The sequence below is a fragment of the Halyomorpha halys genome, unplaced genomic scaffold, assembly GCF_000696795.3.
Source record: "Halyomorpha halys isolate HHAL.00 unplaced genomic scaffold, Hhal_1.1 Scaffold119.1, whole genome shotgun sequence".
Taxonomy (NCBI): domain Eukaryota; kingdom Metazoa; phylum Arthropoda; class Insecta; order Hemiptera; family Pentatomidae; genus Halyomorpha; species Halyomorpha halys.
Window position 1 is genome coordinate 73,281 of NW_027106557.1, and position 5,965 is coordinate 79,245.

General features: G+C 34.6%; 1 protein-coding gene across 3 annotated transcripts in view; it reads right to left on the bottom strand.

Moving 5' to 3' along the window:
- LOC106678019 (uncharacterized) overlaps positions 1 to 5,963 on the bottom strand; it is a 20,788-nt gene extending 14,825 nt beyond the window's left edge. The window contains exon 1 of one of the 3 annotated variants that reach the window (XR_010842751.1): positions 1,979 to 2,375. The gene's annotated coding sequence lies outside the window, so the exon portion shown is untranslated. Of the gene's footprint in view, positions 1 to 1,978; positions 2,376 to 4,819 lie in introns of those variants that run through there. The other 2 variants (XM_024361504.2, XM_067044949.1) reach the window with 2 other exon arrangements.
- Positions 5,964 to 5,965: the final 2 nt, after the last annotated feature.

Sequence of the window (5,965 nt, forward strand, 5' to 3'; positions counted from 1 at the left end):
TATATATATATAGGATTCGTGTGTCAAAGTCGATTTTGAGCTAAGTATAATAGTCAGACTCAGAGAAAAACGTCTGAATCGATCGGTATAAAGGATTTAAGTTCTATTTTATGATAATATCATGGTTAAAATTGTATTCAACAGACATAGTTTTTATACAGATTTTTTTAACTTTATGTTTCGTCTCCTTAAAAATCAAGAACATGGACTTAAATCCTTTTTACTTAGCAATATAGGGTAAATAGCTATGTTATTAAGCGGGTACAGAGTGCAGAGCTGGCCCTTGCTGTGGTGTACTGGAGGTTCCTGCTGGCAGTTAGGAATTTCTGACATTTCTTGCGTTGGGCCCCTAGACCGAACACTGCCACATATATAGCTGTAAGTACACGATTATACATCCACCATTACTAACAACCTCTTATTTAATTTTATTTAAAAACCTCAATTCTTTACTTCTTTCATGTACATTTTTGTTTTACATTCATTTTTATATTTATACATTTTCATTCATAAATATTTATTTCTTTTACTTTCGTTTCCTCATACTCATTTATTGTGTTTTTATATTCATTTAATGATTATGTTTTATTTCGACACAACTTCAGTATATATTTTACTTTTTCTTCATTACTAAACAAAGCTATGCGTGCGCTTCATAAATACATATATCGATGTGTTCATAAATATTAAGTTTGAGGTAAGTTGAAATTTGAATTCCCAATGCCGCCTAGATGGAAATGTTATTTAATTTATCCCTCATCAATTTAGCCTATTGTAGAAACTCATAGAAGTTATATCCAACATATTGAACAAATACTACTTTTGCACTTTGATCTGAATACAGTCATCGGTTACTGAGCAACGTATTTATAATAAGGTATCATCACAATCACAATTTTTATTGTCAGGGACTCATTCGTAAAGCATCTTATCTGATATATTGTTAAATTAACGTTTTTGGTAATTTATGATTCCTAAAAGCTGATTGCACATTTTTTAAAATGAATGAGTTGGAAATTTCTTCTTTATAATATTGGTATTAAGTTGTGGTAGGTGATAGCTGGTTGGAGGTAAAATGATAAGTGACAAAGATAGGTGCCTGGCGCGGTCTGTTTCTTGACGATAGTTCTCATAATACAAGAGCTGTTTAGGTAATGGCAATCCTGAAGACCCCAACTATATGAGTGAAATCTAAGTAACTCCTTTCTGTACCTCTGGTCCTCTTCTCAAGTAAAACATGTTATGTACATGATACCATGTTTTACAGCCTCTTCCTTTATTAACCTACTTAACAATATTCGATAACTGGACTTGGTAAAACATATACACAATTTATAATTTATAATTTACTTACAAATGTTTCGTTATATTCCGCAGAATACAAATTTGTGTCAAGGTTGACAGTACGTGCTAAACAAAACTTTCAAACCACACTAAATATATATAGTACAAGAGCCGAGAGAAAGATAAATTTATAGCTCTATATAAAATAGCTTTATTTTGAGTGCTAATAGACATCTGTGCGTTGAATGGTTTTTGAGTTATAGATTTCTCAAAATAAATTGCCTAACTACTAATTTGTAATGAAATGTTGCTTTTTAAAAAACTATCTATATGAAGGTAAATAGCTCTGCTCTGTAAGAAATGATATTATAGCAAATTTACTCTACTTTGTATGGTGTCCTCGTTGCTTTTCTAATCTTGTTGGTAGTTTTATAAATGAAAAATTAATTTTTTTTTTAACTTTTTGAAACGGCCGCTATTTTTCATTCCCGCAACCTATACATGGCAGGGCTCACCCATTTCGGCCAGTAATTACACATATTTTTCTTTAAAGTACTCAAAAATTGGGGTGAAATAACTGTATTTTTTCTTTTCTTGGGCTCTTGTACTATCAGATACCACATTTTACGACATAATGTTTGAAACATTGTAAAACATGCGATCTTATTTATAAAAAGATAACAGGAACTTGTACCTGGTTTCTGGATGTTCTCCTCATCTATTATTTGTTCTTATATCCACAAAAATATATATGTGTGTATAAGTTAATTAATATTTGTTTTCAATACTCTCAAAATAATTTGGTATTATGATACTGTGGTTTTTGTTGGTGCAATGTAGCAAATATTATCCTCAAAACTATACAGTCGATTTCTCACATGTTACCATGTTTTACGACTGTGATTTAACTCATTTTAGGAGAGATCCTGTCACCTCTACATATTTCAGTTTCTAACCTGTATGAAATAAAAAATGTCTGCCAAGTACCAGGTGAGTGTTGTTTTCTCCAATGCGTCACTCTCGCCCCCCGCCGCGCCGGTGGAATCTCTCCTGAAAGAAAATCAGTCCCTTGGGTCTACCTCACATCAGGACATAACCCACCTCCTCAAGTCCCGTGCACAGAGAAGAAAAACGGACCTCCCTCAAGTTGACGACCAATCTGGAGAGCCTAGGTACCCCCAGCCCCTCCCCCCCAAAAATAAAAAACGGGAACGTGAAACAAGGCACAAAGAACATCCCTAGGGAGGAGGAACCATCAGCGCAGTGAATTCTGACGTCTAGCTTCCTCAACACGTCGATAAACCGAGGACCAGCTATGGAGCATAAAGCCAACCCTCGCAGGAAATCCTCCGAGGACATGGTCCATGTCCAAGTTGAAAAAGAGCGGAGACAATGGGTCTCCCTGTCGATTTCTCATCTGGAGACAACCCGAGAACCTTCTCCTTCGTCACCAGGGTCCACATATAGGCATTGGGTGTCATTCTAGGCCCCTTTACCTCTACACCACTCCATGAGGTTGAGGGGCTCTCAATAATTGGGGCCCAGTAATCGCGTAGGGCCTCAGGAGTATAGAGGGGCGGTTTTTGTCTTGACTACAGGATCTCCTAAGTGGCTGCCCTCTTATCCCTTTTCCACATTTGCATTCTTAAATAATGTGCCCTGCGATTCTCCAGGCGAAGGTCCCGTTCACCTACATGATGATAGGGTCCATAACAGGGGTCCCCCGCAGCCAATCAGAGCTGATCAGCCAAAAGATTACCAACAAAAGAACCTGCGAGGGCTCCGGATCGCCCTCGCCAGCATCTCCCTGCCTGCTTCCTCCACCCTGGTCACCACTATGGTGGCTTCGGCTCGAACCAGCTACTGCTGCATAGGATGCCGGACCATCTTCAGGACTTGTGACCTTTCGATACTTGGGTGGGTCCCTCATAGTTACTTATTTTATCTATTTTTCATCTACTTTATCTTTGAATTTTTTGGAAATTATACAGCTGAATTGGGAATTGAGGAAAAGAAACATACTTGTATATTAAACTTTATTCATTTTCAGTTATTCTTTTTTATCACTGATTTGTTTATTTTACATCAGATTGGAACTGATGCAATCCAAGTAAATTGAAGGAACAAAAATCCACCCAATTGAGGTAAAGTTTGGGAACAATTAAATAGTTCTCAGTTAACTTTTCTAGAACATAAAATAATTCATTTTAGGATCACAGAAAAATTAAGTATACAGAATATTACAATGGGCAGAAGAAAAAGTGATAATTTCCTTCCCTTAAAAATTGCACAATGAAACTATATTTTATAGGGACATGCAGCATCAAGAAGAAATTGAGATGTTGAAGCTGACAAAGATTATTAAGTGTTGATAACAGAGAATGAAGAGGTGCACATGATAAAGAACTTTACCTTTCTGATAAACAATTTACTGAATGTAACAATATTCACATGGAATGCTATACTTCTTTTCGATGATAAAGTTTATTATTATTTTATCACGGCAAACAAATTATAACTTGATCACTTTTTCTAGATATATATTTATATATGCTTTCTAGATATTATATATAACTGTGCCCCTTTCTTCAAACTCTATTATAAATAAGTAAAATTTTGATTATAGTATTTAATTTGAAAGAATATTGTACACCCTCTAAACTTCACTTTTATATAGTCAATATATGCTTTTTGTTAAGGTTAACTATAATATAATGTGCTATGTTATTACTTTATAATAAATGTTTTTATTATCAATTTGTAACGCAGCAGAAGATAATATATAAATAGCTTTGAGCAACTTGTCACAAGCCAATATTTTGATGACAATTAGAATTTTGTGTATAAAACCATTTATTGTGTTAGTTTTTTTCACACTATTGTTCCATAATATTATGTAATAAGAATTACATAAAGCATTGTGTTATGGACCACTGTGTAAAAGAAAAATTATATATATATGTGTGTGTATTTTAAGATTTTTTTTTATAGTTGCTGTTAACCCACACTGGAACATATGGAAGCACAGTACAACAACATTGGGACATTTGGAAGACGAGTTTGTGAGTTTAATAAGGCTCCATAGCATAAACTTTTTTTTTTTGTAAATATTACCTTTAAGAATATTTTATTTTAAATTTTGTTTCATCTGTGTTCAAGAAGTTCTTATATTATTATTTTTTTATAATCAGGAGATATATCGTTTTTTTATGCTGCTACTTGAGGTTTTTTTTTGTTAGCCTTCTAGCCTTTTAATAAAACAATGTTTTTTATTCATCACTTTTTTAATTTAATACTGGCTGGCAGTTTTAGCAAGCTCATTTTGAACCCCCGCCACATTTTGGTCATATCGGGCAGATTGGAGGATTACTATTAATTTGTAATTAACATTATTGATTAATTAATTTCATAATCATTTGTTATTATTGATTTAATTCTGGTGATATTAATTCGCAATTTTGTTTTGGTCCTCAGGGTAATATACCGAATAGCAGCATCATCATAATTGATTATATATGTATATATTTATAATTACCTTTTTTTTTTATCCTGTTGACAGTGTTCCACAGCTTTCGTTCCTCATCAGTTTTTTGTTACTTTATATTGTTACATTTCCTAATGGCTCATTTATTATTTTCATTGGTCCCCTTTTCTCTAGTAGTTGTTTTTTTTTTGTTTAGTTGTCACTATGGAATATCATAGAGTCTCTGGATACTGCTGTTAAGCAACAATTTAAAATGCTTAAGGAAAGGTTAAGTCGTTTGGGACAAAAATAAAGGCCATCCTGGAACAAAAGAGATCTATTTCAGCTGACCCATCACAATTATTTGTATTTAAAGGAATGTATAGAAAATTAGATAACCCATTCGACAGGTTCAATTGGATGTGGGACAATATTCTTGCTCTGCTATGGGACATTCAGCAGTTTAGAACATCACAGTACCTTCTACCCCCTCTTCTATGCCAATAAATGAAAGTCGCCTGGTATGTAAGCAATTTAGGAAGGCATCTCCTTCAGAAAGGATAAATTTTCTCAAGCAATGTTCAGGATGCGAAAATTGCCTTTCATCGAAGCATTACTAGTCAATGCTCTTCACTGCGGAGATGTTTGATCTGATATGAAGGACATCACACCTGGTTGCATAAACCCGAACCATAGACTGCTGCTGTAATTAAACCTTCAACTCAAGAATGCCTCACTTTAGGATCAGGTGAAGTGAAAAATTCTTCTGGGGACTGCTGTTGTGCAGGTTTGTGATGCACAGGGATTCTTCTAGTAATAGAGTGTGGAAGCCAATTTTCCTTCGTGTCGTCAGAATGTGCCAAGATATTAGGGCTCATCGTCGAACCTTTCGAGCACAAATTGGAACATCTTGGGCATTAGGCAGATGAAAGTGACGTGCCGTAGGAAAAATTAACTGCACCCTTCGATCTGGGATTCCATCATTCAGCTGGAAAATATGTAATGAAGAGCAAACGAAGAGATTTAGGGAGTCAGAAGAATTGTCATTACTGTGTCTGAATTCTAGACTGAAAGTTGAATATCAATTCAAACGAGAATATAAGGAGCTAGGGCACATAAAAATCGTTTCTTCAAACACAAATTCTGCATAAACTTTACCTCATCAGTGGTAAAAATTCACAAAGATTCCAAGCTTAGGACGGTGTTTGATGATTCATG